This window comes from Ptychodera flava, chromosome 9 (assembly GCF_041260155.1).
Source record: "Ptychodera flava strain L36383 chromosome 9, AS_Pfla_20210202, whole genome shotgun sequence".
Taxonomy (NCBI): domain Eukaryota; kingdom Metazoa; phylum Hemichordata; class Enteropneusta; family Ptychoderidae; genus Ptychodera; species Ptychodera flava.
In genome coordinates, this window is record NC_091936.1 from 44,614,078 (window position 1) to 44,632,534 (window position 18,457).

Below are 18,457 nucleotides of genomic sequence, written 5' to 3' on the forward strand. Positions count from 1 at the left end.
TTATGTGCATTTGCCCTTGAAGGAATAAATAATTTTCGAATAAAACATCGCGAATGTAACTACATTCCTTAAGCTCGACGTACACTTCAGTGCCCCAAAGAACCATGAAATCGCCCGACTTTCGATTGAAGAGATGAGTTTTGCCAAACCGCGTATACAGAAAAAGTGGCAGATGACTTTATTTTTAGAATCATAGACAGTATAGCGAGATGTAAAAAATGTGAAACAGGCTCCCCACCTAACTATCCTAAATGTTTTTGTGTCGAGTTTGTGTTTGATTCGTTTCGAAAATGTGTTCCTACATTCTTATCCGATTGTTTGTGTTAATGAAATGTTTGTTTCGCTTTGGATATTTGTAGAGAAGTTTGGATTAGTGTGTACGGTAATGTTTTGTTTGTGTGGGGAAAGCTTATGGCGAGACGCAGCCGGACCTATGTTGTTACAAAAGTTGATAGAGTCGCCCTTTGACGCTTGCGTTTCGAAACCCGAGTGTGGTTTCTCATCAGTCGCAGTGTAGATTCTTTCCTTAGTTTGTGTTTGTGAAAATTTATTTTAATGCATTTTAGTGGTCTTGCTTTCGATTAGCGAGGCAAGTATATTAATTTTGGTCACGTTGTGAGTCCGTTTGGTGGTTCGGTTTGTTTGTTCTATATTTCTTTACTTCGGTAAATTTTGTTTTGACTGGTGTGTCTTTTAGATTTTTGCGGAGGTTGTGAATTTTTAGGCAATAAGTACCACTGCGGGGTACGGATTTTATGTTTATTGGATCAAGATACTTACAAGTATCCTGGTTGATGTGCTTGTTCTCGTACATTTTAATTAATAGTTCATTTACTTTGTTTACTGTTTGTTCTGGCTTGTTGTGTATATACTGAGTGTTACGTAATTGCCTTTCGCATTCGAGTACGTAATCGTTTGTGTTGACAATAACGAAAAACCGACCCTTGTCGAAGGGTTATTTTCCCAAAATTTGTCCAATGTTTGCAAGCTGGTTTATCGCGATTCTTTTGGCACGCGACATGTTTTGTTTCCTTGTTTGAAAGGGTATCTCTAGAAGTGCGAGTTTAGCAGCTTCAGATAGCTTTCAAGTTTTTGTTTTTTTGTTGTTCGTGGAGTCCAATTTGACTTTTCTTTGAATTGGTGTTGTTGCGATTGTTTGTGTCTCACGATGTAGCGTAGTCACATTATACGACTTTATTTGTTGAAATCCTGAGGTGGTTTTATTCTGTTTGGTTTTGTTGGTGTCCGAATGAATTTTAAGGCTTTTGCCTAGTACTATTTTTCGGAGTTTCATAGTTTGAGCGATGATAGGTTGTTGTTGAATTTCATGTTGTTGTCGGCTTTTCTTTGGAAATAGCTGATTTATTTCCACGGCCATGTTTTCTGTTACGTTACTGTGATTGTTTATTTTGTATTAATGTTGTGTTTCAGTTGTTTGTTATGTGTACGATTTTTGTTATTTCTTTAAGTGTTTGTGTGTTCTATGTCATCTTATCGTATTTTTTGGTAGTTCCCTTTTTGGAGTATTTGGTGGCCCTGAAAAGGGCCGCTTGGTATGGGTTTTTGTTAGCGCTTGGCGCGTTTGTTTTGGCGATAAGCCTAGCTTTTTATGCTTCTTTTCGCCGATTCGATGTGCTTGGTGAGTAGGTGTTTGCCGCCTTCTTGTCACTGTGTGTGCTTACATGGACAGTCTGCATAGCCCTTGAATGTGGTCTCGATTTTGATCAAACTTACAATTTAGGAGTATATATCAAAACTGATAAATGATTTATGTGATTACTGTAGCTATAGATAGGCTACATTCAGGACGGGCAGCGACGGGCAGTAATTAGTAGGCAAAACAGGTGTTTTTCACCGTGGGCAGAACTCGGTGCAATGATACTGAACATTAATAGTAAGCCTGTCACCTTGAAGGTAATGCTGTAGGTGAAACAAGGACACACGATGGTACAAACAACACCACAAGTGAAACGTACACACAGAAATACACGCGTTCCTACGTTGTGCCCACCCGGGCCACGCGATTAAAATATGACTGATACTGCTGGATAGTGTTAATTGGGTCGGTAAACAGTCAATTAATAGTTTAATTGACTACCTGGGTGATTGGCAGGTCGTGTCCAACGACGCATATGCAAAGCAGGCCAAAAGACAAAAGCCCCCAAAGTTACAGTGCGTTTCACCTAGGTACCGCAACTCAGCGTACGAGACGGACACAATCAACGTACAGAACACACGATTAGCTTGGGTATCACGGACACATTTCAAAGCCACCGACTCGTCGATTTATTACAGTAAACCAGCATGGGGCAGCCGCTGTCTAGACTGAGAGATAGACAGTTGACCAGACTTGATCTACAATGTAACTTTTTCTTGTACAATTTCAGCTAAGAGTTCAAGAGGTGAAGGTATTCTCAACAGAAATTAACTAAAAAGCCATACATTGTAGATCAAGTGTATCTCTCAGTCTAGACAGAGCGGCTGTCCCATGCTGGTTTACTGTAATAAATCGACGAGTCGGTGACTTTGAAATGTGTCCGTGATACCCAAGCTAATCGTGTGTTCTGTACGTGGATTGTGTCGTCTCGTACGCTGAGTTGCGGTACCTAGGTGAAATGTACTGTATTGACAGCTGGCCAGGGGTCACCATGAATACGTAATGAAGCTTCACTACGCAGAAACTGCGTAGTCAAGCCCTTCTTAACCGGTCAAACTCTCTCGGCATTTTCCGGCATGTGACCGGGGGGGGGGGTGTCACTCGAAATTTCTGAGTTTCAGGCCGTAAATAATGACAACGCATCACAAACTTGATGACAAAGAAAAAAAATTTGCATTGCTACTCCATTTGAAAAAAAAATGATGCAGCTCTGACAGTAAAAAAAATTGCTGTTACTGTGACAGGAAAAAAAATTGCTCCCATACCCATTTCCTCCATACCCCCCCCCAAATCAAATGGTTCTCCCCTTAAATCGATTATCCGAACTTTTGGTTTTGTGTCAATTTTTCATGGACTTTGTAATAGATTTCGGGTCGATATTGGTGCCTGCTCTTCGCTGTTTGAAAAGCATGCTGTGAAAGGCTGTTTCGAGAAATAAATCTTATTTCTCTGTGTTTAGCCATTCCCAGGTTTCATGGTTTCGTTAACAATATTTGCTGTAAACGGCCTTTGAAATCGGTTTGGTCTGAGGAGAGTATTGGTTTATTTAATTCATGCCGCCAACTTTGATTACTTATGTGGCAGCTCTCTCAGTTTTTGATTTTCTTTGCCAGATGATGTTTTCTGTATTGCTCAGCAATCTTTTCAGTTTGGTTGATTGTAGTACCAATTCGATGACAGATTGCATCTTGGTTTTATACGATAAGTTGTGGCATAAAATGGAGACAAATTTTAAAAAAAATTCAGATTGCCCATTGTTATAACTGTTATCGTGAAACCTTTTAACTGTTTGAGCGATATGGGCAAAGTGTGTTTGAAACTCACCGGACTTTCCGGTTGTCGTTCCGGATATCGACGGAATGCTTACTCCTTCACATGTTGGTCAAAGTTATAACGAGCTATGATTTTGTAAGAAGGATTTGTTTTAGATGCTCGTTTTATAGACCATGAGGAGTGTCGTTAGAAAACGTCTCGAGGGTTGATCCCAGAAGTAAGCTCTGTTGCAGTGATTTTCAGTTCACTCTCCTGTGTTGATAGAGTCCTCCCTTATGTGCTCAGTTTAAGCGAGCAGGCCGTAGATACGGAGACATCGCTATCTGTGCTCGTCTCAGACTGGTTTGATGAGACTTTGAGCTTGTTCTATTTGTAGCAAGGCAGGATGTGATTACTGGTTTGATAGGTTAATTGGTTTCAGGCACTAAACTTTGATGAAGTTTATTTTGTCCCAATGGTTTCCGTGTAAGAGCCATGGTTAAATTATGTATATATTTTTTACACAAAGATAATGGTTAAAATGATCCATGTTTTTGCTGGTTTTTTACTGCGTTACATATGAGGTAGCCGATGGATACCCCGGAGGGTATTCTCGTGTTTGCTAGCCCTCGACTTAGATCACAAATGGTCTTTTCATAAAATGGAGTGTCCGTGCTTGTAAAGTGACCTAAGAAAGCAAAGATATAAAGGAAAATGAGGGCAACTCCACACATCGGCTCTACCAAGATTGTTTAATATTACGATATGGTGAATAAAAGGATCATTGCATTTATTTTGTGTGGAATACATGTGATGGAGAACATCATGATCTATAATGTAAAATTTCTCTGGGGAATTTAACATAAATTGCATGTGATGGATAATCGTTGGACAAGTTTAGTATCATTCAACAATTTATTTTATTTATAAACATATTACATATTTTATTCACAATTTTTAAAATTAAAAGTTATTTGCTTTCTATTCATTCACTTTTTACCATGCGAAAATTCGCATAACGTAGCGGACAATGCTGAGACAGCAATACTAGTCAGCGCACGTGTTGTTTGTTGATATCTGAATGCAAATGAAGTAGGAACGGGAACTTGCGAGACTTGCATGACGTCAAGCAGCTTAAATTCAAGATGGCGGTTATTTCAAGGCGATCGTCGGTCTTGCTGCGAAAAATCCATTAGGAGGAAAGAAAAATTACAAATACCGAGTAATTATTGAGCGGGTATGTTATATGAACACCGGACACGGTCCTTTTTGAAAAGTTATGTCAAATTTGTGTCTTTGAAAATTTCTGGCGAAGGCCGTATCCTGTGCGATATTTGCATATTACACATCGTAGCCCTACCACTCCAATGACCAAGCTACCCGAGTGGCAGAGGCTACGGATTCGCAGCAAGCAAACTCCTAGACGATACTTGGGTTGACACATGGCAATATTATGTATGTCAGTGACCATGAAAACGATGCAAGCGTGAAAGGCTACTCGAACAAGCCACAAACGAACTAACAACGGCAGCTGTAATCAACCTTGACCGGAAGTGTCTACGGAAATTACTACGGAGCCATTGAAAGTCTCGGTCCAAGGTCAGCTTCTGCCAACAATCATGACGACTGTGGACTCTCCGTTGGTCTAACATCTCAGCCACCTAGTTCTGATGCATTGACTGTAGTCGGAGACAACTTTCATTCATCGTTTTTGGCCCACGCGGTGGGCGTAGCCCAACTAGTGTGCCTCTGTTATAGGGTGGCGTTTGTTAGTCTGTATGTGTGTATGTTATATGTATGTGTGTTCGTATGTGTGTTATGGATTTGTGTCGTTTATATCTCTCAAACTCATTCATCAAATGTCATGAAATTAGAAGCAATATTTTGACTTATTTTTGCTCATTTACATAGCAAGGGAGGATGCACTAAATTATAATGAGTGGGGCACACAGGACTTGGATAAATAGTATTTACTGTGACTACGATGTTTAGCTCGTGTGTTCATTCGAATGAGCTATTGTGGTACTGATGTTTTTAATTATCTGTGTATGTCTGTATTTCTGTTTGTCTGTTTGTTTGTCTGTTTAAGAAGTTTGGTAATGTTACTGTTTGTTTGTATATGTAAGAACTTTCTTTATTACAGATATACATCTGGATTGACTGACCAAAGTTGACAAAACTTGCTATATAAATTGAAAATACTCTCATATAACATAAGTGAAAGTCATTTAGCATTTTTACAAACCTTATAAGTAACTAAGGTATTTAAGAGACTTTTCTAATTTGGAATATATAGATGTATGGATGATCAAAGTCGACAAAATGCCTTGTATATTGACGATTCTATGATACGACACTAATATGGTCATGTAACAGTTTTAAATCTGCATTTTAGTAGTTTGCATATTAAATGCTTTTACCAATTTGGTACGAGAAGGAATAACGGGAGAATATGACAAAAGTTTAAGAATTTTGCTATTTTGATGATATGATTACGTACCGTGGTGAAAGACATTTAGCATTTTGATATCACCTATGTATGCTGATTTGCACATAGAACTACCTTAACTGGAAGGACTGTTGTGGCAGAAGTGAAAGAAATTAGTTAATAAAGGGAAAGCAACTCCACACATCGTTCATACATTCGTGATTTGCGTTTAATGTATAGTAGTGTGTATTTTTTGTTTCGCCATCTTCACTGTCTTGTGTATTGAGCCGATTAGACACGGCGATTTCACATTCAATTTGTATTTCACATATTTTCCGATCTTTCATAATTTAGAAATTAAATTGAAGCTATACACAATGGATATTGCTAGTGATGTTAAACATAAGCATTTCAATCAAGTTAAAATCTAATGGCATAACCTTGGAGAAAAGTGTCAAATTACAGACAACAGCAACATATACAATAACACAGGAGCACTTTATTTCATATCAAGTGCAAATACCATAAATACAATACTGTGAATATGTAAGGCAAAATTACCAACGGTCAAAACCTTCACAAAATTTAGGAATTTTTCTAATGTCAGTGTCTTATATTGCTCATAATAGCGTGTTCATGTCTATTTTTTGACAGCAAACCTAAATCATAAAAAGAGTAATTGCCTAAAAGTAAGAGGCCGTGGATAATTAAAGCTTGTGCACGGTGAACATGACTAATTGTGTTGCCCTCAACCACTCCTAAACGAAAGTTTTGAAGTGTGAAAATCTAACCAAGTCTTATCCTCATTCTGCATCAGCATACCTCCAATCAGTAATTACGTCGCTATGAAATCAAACATACACTCCATCACCCTGGTATACCCCGTTTAAATCAATCTCTGTTCAGCGAAAACTTGACAATGATGCAACCAATAGAATGAAATGAATTGAAACAGTATTTCCAAAATTATTGGTACGTTATTTTAAACATGCACTGAACCACATATATGTCAAAAGAATGGTGTAGCGTCAATAAATTGAGCTTGCAAGGAATCGCCGATAGACAACTGTACGCGACTGTACCCCTTAGTCTTAAAACGGATAAACAAAGACACAAACAAAATCATTATCCCAAAAATCATCGTTTCGGACGAAAAAACATCAAAATAAGTGTCTCATCATTCGTAATATATCATAAATTTAATGTTCAATGCCTGAAATATGCTGAGTTGGATTAGATTCAAACATGGAAGGGTCGCAAAAACTTCGTGACTGAAGAATCAACGTGCGCGATCAAAGTTTCAAAATGGCGTCGCGGCAAACTCAACAGCATTCCGAAACATCGAAAGCATAAATTTCGAGTAATGTTAGAGTGAAAATCGATTCTAGAAAATAAACATTTGGGAAGGTATACACCTCGCAAGTCAAAATTCATGGGGGAATTTTACAGGTTGATTTGCAATTTTCGTTGTTCAAAAAACGCATGGTCGACGTATAGTGGCCGCCATCTTGATTTTTTACAACAAATGCATCGTCGAAAACTCGGGCGTTTTCTACAACAGAACAGAGTAAACGACAAAACAACGCATACTACCAATTTTAAAATCCCCTTCGCTGATTGATCAAGCCAAAGTTTCGACTTATTCTTATTTCTACAAGTGAAAGGGGGAAAACTTTCATACTATAAGGTGCCTCTTCCTACCTAGCGAGGTCAAATTTGGTGGGCGAAAATTCGACGGAGAAACACGGAAATTCATAGACGAAAATCAAAAAAGAAATTACTCTCAATAAACACAGTTTCTCAGTTGTAGCAGAAATCCTGGCTATGGTAACAAAGTTACCTGAGGAGCAAAGACATGAGAATAAATAAAAATACTCCACACCGCAAGATGTTGCCAAACGCTACTGATGGCGTCCCCAAGCAAGCATTTACATCCGTAACGCGCTTCGTACCAACGGTAGAGCAATTAACACCTTTAAACAATAGCGCACGTGTCGTGTTTCCAGACCCGCGGGTGGAGGGACGGTATATTGATCATCTTATACAATGCAGCTCGCTGATCATGTTGATGTCGATGCATGAACATTCCGCTTCCTTCATGTCCTGCACTTTAACGTCACGGCTTTTTGAATGGCATGACATTGAAAGGTAATGTTTCAAGTTCGATATAGACGGTAGGGATGCAGTTCCTTTTCATTTCCTTCGAAAATACATCGTTTTTTAATTCCGAATTGAACCGTGAAAGTGCTGCTCATTTTCTGTGTTGAACGTGTATGTTCAGTGCAGTGCAGTGTGGAGTGGATGTAAATGTATACAGTATACAGAGTCAGGGCCGATCATGCCGGACGACGCTCACTGGCTTCAAACTCAGTTTAAATTTCCTTTTTATTCGTTTTCTACAACTAAAAATTCACAGGCATTGCCAAAACTATAAAATAATAGCAATAATGTACCCCCTCCCGGCCCATAATGGACTCAAGCAAACTTCGCATTCCACAATGTACTCGGCTTCGCCTCGTGCATAATGTCGTGCATAGTTTGCATTCGTCCATTATGGGCCAGGAGGGGGTACATTATTGCTTAAATAACTTTCAATAATGTTGTATCATAGTATCTTACATAACGAGTTTTGTCAACTTTGGTCTAGTCAATTCAGATAAATATCCCCAATTGGGAAAGTTCATTAAATATGCAAATTAGGAATTTGCTGAAGAAAAATGCTTAATGACTTTCAAGAATGTTGTATCATAGTATCTTCAATTTATGCAATTTTCGTCAACTTTGGTCTAGTCAATTCAGATATATATCCCTAATAAGGAAACTTCATTAATATGCAAATAAAGAATTGGCTGAAATAAAAATGTTTAATGCCTTTCATGTATGTTTTATCATAGTAACTGCAATATATGTAGCAAGGTTCGTCAATTTTGATCAAGTCAATTAGATATATATCCCTAATTAGAAAAGCTCATTACATATGCAAATTAGGAATTGGCTGAAATTAAAATGCTTAATGACTTTCAATGATGTTGTATCATAGTATCTTCAATGTACATAGCAGATCTCATCAGCCTTGATCAAGTCAATTTAGAAAGTTCATTAGATATGCAAGTAAGGAATTGGCTGAAGTTAAAATACTTAATCATTTAAAAGAATATTTTACCGTAGTATCTTCAATATACATAGCAAGTTTCATCAATTTTGGTCGAGTCAAATTCATATATATATTCCCTTTTTCAAAGTCTACTAAATATGATAATTAGGAATTGGCTTGAGTAAAATTGCTTAATGATTTTCATGAATGTTGTATCATAGTAACTTCAATCTATGTAGCACGTTTCATCGACTTTGTTCCAGTCAATTCAGATATATATCCCTAATTAGAATAGTTCATTAAATATGCAAATTAGGACTAGGCTCAACCTAAAATGCTTAATGACTTTCAATAATGTTAAGTCAAAGTATCGTCATTATACATACCAGTTTCGTCAATTTTGATCAGGTCGATTCAGATATATATCCCTAATTACGAAAGTTCATTAAATATGCAAATAACCAATTATCTTTCATGTCATCCCTTAATACCATTCACTGCTGAGATATCTTTGTGGGATCAATATTTGCAACCGATCTCATCAAATTGTGTACAGTCGTTCTCAATGTATATCCGCGTTTCCTAAAAATCGTTAATTATGCATTTGAGGAAATTTAAGCAAGGGACACCCAGCAAAAACTAATCAGCTCTTGCCAATTTCAAACTAAATCTATGTACCGGATTCGATTCTGATCTGATAAGCCGTTTTTGAGATATCGGACAGACAGACAGTCAGACAGACAGACAGACAGACACACAGACATCGAGTCAGACATCGCTGCGAACAAACGCTCAAGTGTGTGAACACGTGAGCTAAAAATCATATCCTTGTTGAACTTCCCCTTTAAGCAAAAAATGCGGAATAAGTTCCCCATTTACGCTGCAGCGTCAAATTATATAATAATTTTTCATAGTTGGATATTCACTTACCTTTGTTGACAAGGTAATGAAATTGGAAAACATTTTGGTTTAAAACACAAAAAATTGGTCGATAATTAAGCTTAACTATATTTTAATACGTAATATTCAAAATTTTCTGCATCAAGAGAAATCGGCTTTCCTAACACCCCCCCCCCCCCCAGTAATCGGATAAATCGTGTTGTTTTAATATTCCACTACAACTTGCATTCTGCAGTCTTTAAAGTTGTGGCATATAGGCCGTGGGCTACAGGGGGTCTACGTGCATCCCCCCCCTCCCACAGAATAACAAACCTGTATTTTTCAGAAGCCTTGGGATCCCTAGAATACGACATTGAATTTTAACAGAAAAAATATACGGACGCAATAGCTGTTATGGTCATGTTTTGAAGGGTACCGCGAAATTACCATTTTCCAACCCAAATGCATTTTTGTCAAATCTGTCTTCTTGTAAGTCATGTGCTGAGCTTATTTTTTAACATAACCTCACTTGTTTGGTATCATTAGAAAGGGAATTTATTTGTCTTTAAGATGACATATTGAACTATGCAATATCTTCTACAATTTTTGTGAAATATGACCAAAACTTACCCCATACCCAAGGCTTCTGAAAAATACAGGTTTGTTATCCTGGGGGGGTGCACGTAGACCCCCTCTAGCCCACGGACTATGCTTTTAGCCAGCTACATAGAACAAACATAATCACTAAATGTGGAAGAGGCGTTATTTTACAAATTGAGTCTATGATGACTCCTTTAAATATTTTGTCCCTATCTGTCATCTGCAGTACATGGTGCTTTTATTTTCTGGTCATGCTTCCTGAAGTAGGTATTGTATGCCTCAATGAAAAGAATAACATCTTTATATAAAGAACAAGGAATATAAGCATTCAAGCGCTTTCATGAGCTCTAAACATGTCCTCTGAGAAGGGAAGTAAAAAATTAATGCAAGAATTCACACAGTTGGAAAAAATATCGATTGAAGCAGGTAAAACAAAATAATGGTCCAACAAATACTTTAAAAACATATGTATAATAAATGATAAATGTGCTGGTTTTTAATATGCATGTTATGTATATTAATAAGTGGTGTGTACTTATTCTTTCAGATCATCACTACATGAACTGACGGACAGTGACGGTGATGCGTAACAAGACTGAAACATTTAAATTTCTTTTTGACATGTCATTACAACAATGATTTATTGCCATTAAAGACATTAATCATAATTACAATCTTGATTTGCTGCAAATTTATGAATTTTGATTGAAAATGAACTCAAAGTTCCATCATAAGATGGTGACAATGATATTGAAAATGTAGAAAGCGAAAAGCTGCTTGGTGTGGAAGATTCAGAGTCATTTATCATAAACATCACATGTCGATAGTATTGTGAAAAAATAAAGAGTAATCTGTATCTTCTTGCCAGAATTTAAGCATTTTTACCAGTTTCAGCAAGGCGTCAGTTTTATAACAGTTTCATTTCACCATATTTTGATTATGGTCTCGGTGTTTGAGGTTGTTGTAGTCAAAAGGATATGGATCACTTGAACTGTCTTTTAAAGTGGGCAATGCGACTGAATTTGAATTGTGATATTGGTACCTCATCCATTGAAATGTTTACACTTCTACAATGGTATCTGCTATGCCATCGCTATAAGTACAACCTAGTAGTGTCTGTTTACAAGGGTATGTTGTGGCCAGTCTCCTCCATACATCCGGGATATGATAACAAAGTACAATGATCCACAAAGATCTTTAAGGTCTGTTAGTTTTAAAGCTCTACAAGTTCCATTTGCTAGAACCGAATTATTTAAGCAGTCTTTCCGAGTAATTACCTGTACAACAATTTGCCTACAGCAATAAGAAGTTGTACAAGTGTTAAAGTTTTTAAGCAGGCTTGTTACAAATTTTATCGACAAAGCTTTTTCGACACTTTTACGTGAAACCTGTCTGTGTTGTAAAGTTGTTGTTATCCTGTACTTTGTCTTCTGTGTATAAGTTTTCTTTGTGCTCGACCCTGTGAAAAGAGGCGTATACCTATCATGGCTATAGAGTTAAAATAAAGTTTATGTTGTTGTATTGTTATAAGATACTTATTGCATCAAATTGTAAAAGATTTATAAAAAATACGTATTTTAGTTTAGGTAAATCACATAACCTCATCATTAATTAAACCTGTACTTTTAGAACAATAATTGTTAAAATAACTGAACTCAGGTATAGCCTTGAAGCTGTAATTCTAGTAATTTTTTCCCTTTCTGGCTCAATATGCAAGTGTGCATTTCAAAAAAATCAATGACAATCAGTAATAGTTCATTTATGTTTTTTATAGTAAATTTATATTGACCACTTCAGTGAATCGCCTCATTTTTTATGCTTAATTTTCTGCACCTTTATAGGGGAAATACTTTCTCCAGCGCAAAAGTTCAGGATGAGATTCTTTGAGAAATGCTACAATGAGTAACGTCGCTAGAGGGTAACCTTCACGCATGCGCTTTAGCTGATGTTTTAGGGATTTGCAAGGACTACCTGTACCAGCCAGTGCTATTTTAAGTTAACATTTCCGTCTCACGGCCTTATCGCCAAAGCTGAGGGCACAGCGTTTAAATTTGATGTCTGTGTAAAAGGACAGTGACGAAATTAAACTTGGAGAAGAAACATGTAAAGAGCATCACCGGAAAATTCAGGAGTGAATGAGTTGTATTTTCTGTCAAAACGCACGAGACAACGTTTTGACTTCGCGATTTTTCTGCAATATAAACTAATAAGACACTAAATAATGTACGATTTGGTAAATCTAACTATCTATCTTTCAATTCGCCTTGTTATAATTAACATGATTTGAATTCTCGATTAACTATAGGCGAAAATTTCTTTACAATGTGTGGCGCTACACACGCGATTGTGCACCACCTTTGTTGAAGGTCGATTCCCTCCAAGGTTGTGCTGGCGTTCATGCTGCAGCTTAGACAAAGCTTTTGTTCAAAAAAATCCAAGTCAAAGGTTGTATTGCAATCTTGTACAAAGGTTAATGCTCAAAGTTTGAATGAGGTTATTTTCGAAGGTTAAACACAGCTTCAGCCTTAGAACCCTTCGTCAAATGTTCACAATGAACCTTTCGACAACCTTAGTTTTCTGAAAGAGTGGACAAAGGTTACTTTCACAACGTTAAATACAGCTTCAGCCTTAGAACCTTCGTCAAATGTTCACAATGAACCTTTCGACAACCTTAGTTTTCCGAGAGGTTGGACAAAGGTTACCTTCAGAAGGATAAATAAAGCTACGAACCGGGAACATTTGTTGAAGTTTTGATTTGAACCTTCAGATAGTTGTTTCTAATAGGTATGTCGCGTGAAGGTTGTTTCCGAAGGTTATATACAGAATTGTCCAGAGTGTACTGAACTAATATATAATTATGTCGGGTCAACTTCACTCCCTGGTCTTAGGCTTTTTTGCGATGTACCTTATGTCGTCGCAGAAACAGACAAATCGCAGCCGAGTGGTCGTGCTGTGCTGTATCGTAACTTTTACTCTGCACTGCACTGGTCTGATACGTGTGTCGTCAGCGTTGGTCATATACCATGTGGAAAGAGGGGTGCCCGAATTACACCTTGAGGGATAAGCAAAAAAGAAGCGACCGAGAAATGCGGAAACTATGCTGAAAAGCGTGTTTATAAGCGATTTTGCTTTTTGAGTAGAAAATTGCTTCATTATAAAGTTCAATATCATATCATACATTATAATTCTAATGTTATTTTGACTTGCACTTGACCGAGAATCTTTCTCAAAAGTGGTTTCGGCAACATTACTATCGTCCATCTTGAAATGAAAACGAGGTTATAAATACAAGGCGTCGGAATTTGAATGTCTTTTTTTCGTGCCCGTCACGCGTCCTGGTAATCCGGCTTTGACAAATGCTCTGGCAAACGTACTGGACTTCACTAAAAGCATGGAGGTAGGAAGAGACGGAGCTCTGACTGCTGAACATTTTGCGAGGGCTCCGAAGAGGATTTTATCAAAAGACCACAATATTTTCCCGGATCTTACAGTTACATACACGGTCTTCAAGGTAAGTTGCCACGTAACGTACGTAGACGACAAAATGTTTCAAAAATTACCGTTTATGAATATTTTACATCGAAAAATGAAAATGAACGTTGTACCTGGCTAATCTTTAAACGAATGGAGTAATTTCGTGAAAAATATGTGGTAAATATCTTAATGCTAACGCAACTAAATTATCAGGAGTACGGCTGTTGGTGACATTTTGACAACATCGCACCATGACGCGATGGTCAGAAGGACGCCTTTGTCAAAGTGTCCTCTCTCTGTTCTTACACGATCCGTTACAGTCCCAGATTTTGTCATGGTCACTCCTGACCTCTGACCTAGCTGCAGTACAGTAGTGGCTCGAGGTTTTGCTCGGGTATTTGGGTCGGACAGCAAAATTTGGTTTTGCCGTCCGAATCAAATACCCAGGCAAAACCTCGAGCTACTGTATACGTACTGCAGCTACTCCTAACCGTGATTTTGTGAAATACGTATTGTCTTTACTTGTATCAGGTTGTAGTGTCTCAATCTGACAGATGTTCCTATTTGCCAAGAGTGATTGACAGATTTTCTTGTTTCATTTTTTTTTCAGTGAAAGTTCTTGAGGAAGGCTGTTATGCCAACTGTTTCTGTTATTGATCAATGGAAAAGAATGACCCTCCTCATAAACTGTCTGTAAGTATTGAATCCTCTCAGTATGTTCTTTGTATTCACAGTAATATTTTTTGTATTTAATGCATTTTATTAGGTTTACAAGTTGTACTTGTAAATATGTTTTTAAAATTCTTAACATGATCAAAGTATACATTGATTTTCCACTATGACCACTCATGAATCAGCAAGGTCTGCCTTCCATAAACATTAAAAGAAAAAAAAATGAAATATAAGAACCAGTCAATTTATCTTGAACAGATCTTGAGGAGTGTATGGCTAGAGGGTAAAGTTAACATTTTGAAAAGTTTTTGTTATTTTGTTTGCTCTCTTCATCAATGCAGTCAATATGTCAGGATTCCAAATCACATTGTTCACTTAGTATGTGGCATGTCATTGTCTGTGAAGTCTGTGGCGTTGTTAAATAAATTCATATTCAGGTGTAAATTCAATTGTCAACAATAACAATCACTGAAATACAAACTCCAAAATTTGTATTGACAAAGTGCAGACAGAAATTTAAATTTGGTTGTCCATGACAATGTATGTGATGCAATGTAAAAATACTGGCTAATTGTCATTAATAGAATTACTTTGTTTGTCTTTTGTAGGTCACTAATCTGAATAACAAGACAGTGAAGGAAAATCACTGCTCATGTACAGCTTGGAAAGGGTTTTGCAACCATATGTCAGCCATACTGTATCAAATTACACAATACAAAACAATACAAAACTATGGGGATCAGAACTGTTCCAGAGATTTAGAGCAACGCATCTGCACCATAGTGATGGCATATACCACCCTGGATCCACTGAGATGTCTCCTGTGAAAAGTTTGTGAAACCAAAGACTAGCTGTCGTGAAGCGTGTGTGAAAAGTACACTTTTAACAATCCCATGAACACTGTATTTCCTGATTTTCACTTTATGACATATTTGCAGGAGAGTGTATTGCAACATCACAAGTTTGTACAATTATTTCTAGTGCTTCCAGACAACCTTGATAACCTAGCTGCCTCTCATTGAAACAGCTCTGGGTAATTTTGTAATTGGTAGTTGTCTCTCATACCAGTTGCCAAGACCTGAGACTGATGGGTCCATTTTGTACCTTCCAGTAACACAATCATTTCCCCCGCTACCAATTTACAATTATTCAACTCAATATTGATATAATGCTGTTCTCAATGGTGATCAACATCAATATTTGAAAGTCTTCAATTTTCCCTTGATCAAAGCAGAGTTATGAAAATGAAAGGTTGACAAACAGACAAAATGATAGCCCAGAACAGTTGCCATGAATTATAGATTGGAAAATGAGGCCAATGATGTTACATTATGCCAATTTGAGAAATGTTAATGTTTATTTATGTGAATTTATAGTTAACCCAGATGTGCCTTTCCTTACCAGATAGAGTTGTAACTTTTGTACAACCCAATGAAATATAATTCTTCGGAAGCCTAGAAATTTAATGTGCCCGAAACAGTCCTACAGAAAATGCCCCTATCTTAAATTTGAGTGGGGAATATACAGACTGAGAAAATCTCATTCTCAGGAAAATTTAGTGATTTCAGCTAACAGCAGGTTTGCTGACACCTATTGCCAATATTTATCAAATGACATGTAATTCTGTACCTGTACTACAGACAAGGAAAGTATAATTAACATTGCATTGCAATTTGAGACGTACGTAATGAATTATCAAAACAGTCTAGTATGTTGTGTCATTTAATATGCTGCCTTTTGTTGTTTAAGTTGATTCTAAAGAATTTATTAAAATATGTGTTCACTAAAAATATGTTGTGTATATGATGATATACAAATGCTTTCAAACACTTGCAAAGACAATTGACAACTGGTGTAACAAAAAAGGCAGTTTGATGTTACGGGCCAGTATGGCTCTGTAACTTTCAATGATTTTTCACTACTTTTGTCCTTAAAGTCAACTGCAGTTTCCTTTTCTACTCCCTAAACCATGCTGAGTTACACAGTGTCATATTTGTAAGATCAACGTGTACATTGTAAGACTGCGATATAAGTGTTGACAAATTAAGTGAACACTGGTCTGGATAAGAGTTCAGATGCAAACAATAACTGTGTATTTTACAAATTCATGTATTGACCCTGTGTTGACGAGCTAAGTAATTGTTTCAATATGCTTCCAGGAGTTGAACAAGAACATATAACTGACTTTTAAAACAAAAAACAAAAATGAAAAAAATGATCAAACTGGTCCTAATGATTCCTGAACAAAGCAAAATGTAAAACACATATTGGCAAACACAGTTAACACAAGACCAATGTGAAGAAGACTTATTATTTCAGAAGGAAAGAAAAGAGAAATAAAAATAAAACTTTGGGAAAATATACTTAAAGGCAATCAGTCACATTTCATAATACTTTACTGAGATAAATTACAGCAGATGTAACCTTAACGTTTGGTGATTTTTTACAGTAATTTTGTTCTGCCTTACAATCACATTTTCCAGTTCTACCACATACAGCACGAATTGCCAAGATGACGGACATTAAATTTCTGAACAGAACTTGTATAAATGTATTGTGCTTTGCTATTGTTGAGGATTGAATTTCACTCTAGTTGTCAACGTTATTGTAAGCTATATACATGTTGAAAAGCAAAGCACTGGGCATTTCATCATGCTGTATGATCTATAGAACAAGAAAGTGCAACTGTAATAAGTTAGTATTACTGTAAAAATCATCAAAAGTTACCACTTCTGTTAGTTACCTTCAAATAATATTGGTAGCACAATTTGCAGCTTTGAGAAAGGTTGCATATGACAACCATCGTCAAAGGTCGGCAGGTCAATGGTTCATTAAAGATCAGAAAGTCAAAGCTTCAACAATGGTTGATATGTTGAAGCTTCAAACAAAGTGAGGATATTGAAGCTGCAGTAAAGGTCGGTAAGTTGAAGATTTACAAGAGGTCAGAAAGAGGAAGCTTCGAAAGAGGTTGTATGTTGAAGCTTTGACAAAGGTCAGGAGGTCAAAGATTCAACAAAGCTGGGCAGTAAAGCTTTCCCTAAGGCTGGTTCATCAAAGCTTCAACAAATAGGCAAACCTTGGTTGAAGGTTAAAATCACGAATCTTCAAATAATCTTGGTACGCAAATTGGTTTTCGAAGCTTGGGCATGAAGCTTCGTCTGAGCTTTGAACAAGCTTTGCCAAAGGTGTCGCACAATCGCGTGTGTAGGTTTAGTGATTTCTTTTTTGAAATTTTCGCATTCTATACCACCCACGAAGGAAAATAGATTTTGCGTGTCTCGAGTATCTGCGCCCGCACTGTACATTCTCCACGTACACGGAGCCGGCGTCGCGTATTTACGCGGAGACAACTGTTTTCACGTAATTTGTAAACGTGTAAATTTATTCTCATCTTTAGGTATCAAAACATGATATAAACTGTGAATCATTCATGCACGTTGTTAATTGGATATATGATAGTGACATCCTCAAAGATATTTATGTATTTTCGTTATTTTCTAAGTGAAATTTCTTCGTCGATTCGCGGCATATCGGTTATACCATTCAGCTGTGTCTGCAGTGATGCGGAAACACACTACGGGAACTAGAGCCGAGTTTCTTGCGCGTGTCATACGAACGGGTCACGTAACGTGTAGCCAAACGATTTTTGAAGATGAACGTGTACGCCAACGCCAACGTGGATTCTACACGTTTACGTTCACGTAAAACGTGAGGCCAACCCTGTCTCATAATCGGATAAGATCTACCGTGAATATTATTTTATTATAACCGGACGGTCACTATTGGTTTTGAAATATAACAGTGAAATAAGACGTCATCATTTATTTTTACATTTCGGTCACTATCATTCCGAACAGTGTTAATCTTTACGGCCCTGACACAGTTTTTGCGGACCGAAGTT

General features: G+C 37.1%; 1 protein-coding gene and 1 long non-coding RNA gene across 4 annotated transcripts in view; one reads left to right on the plus strand and one right to left on the minus strand.

Moving 5' to 3' along the window:
* Positions 1-18,457, minus strand: part of LOC139141146 (uncharacterized) — a 164,196-nt gene that overhangs the window by 56,098 nt on the left and 89,641 nt on the right. The window lies entirely within an intron of this gene.
* LOC139141144 (uncharacterized) lies at positions 13,335-16,696 on the plus strand. The gene is made up of 3 exons (XR_011554139.1): positions 13,335-13,921; positions 14,495-14,577; positions 15,165-16,696. It is a non-coding gene; the product is annotated as an uncharacterized lncRNA (long non-coding RNA).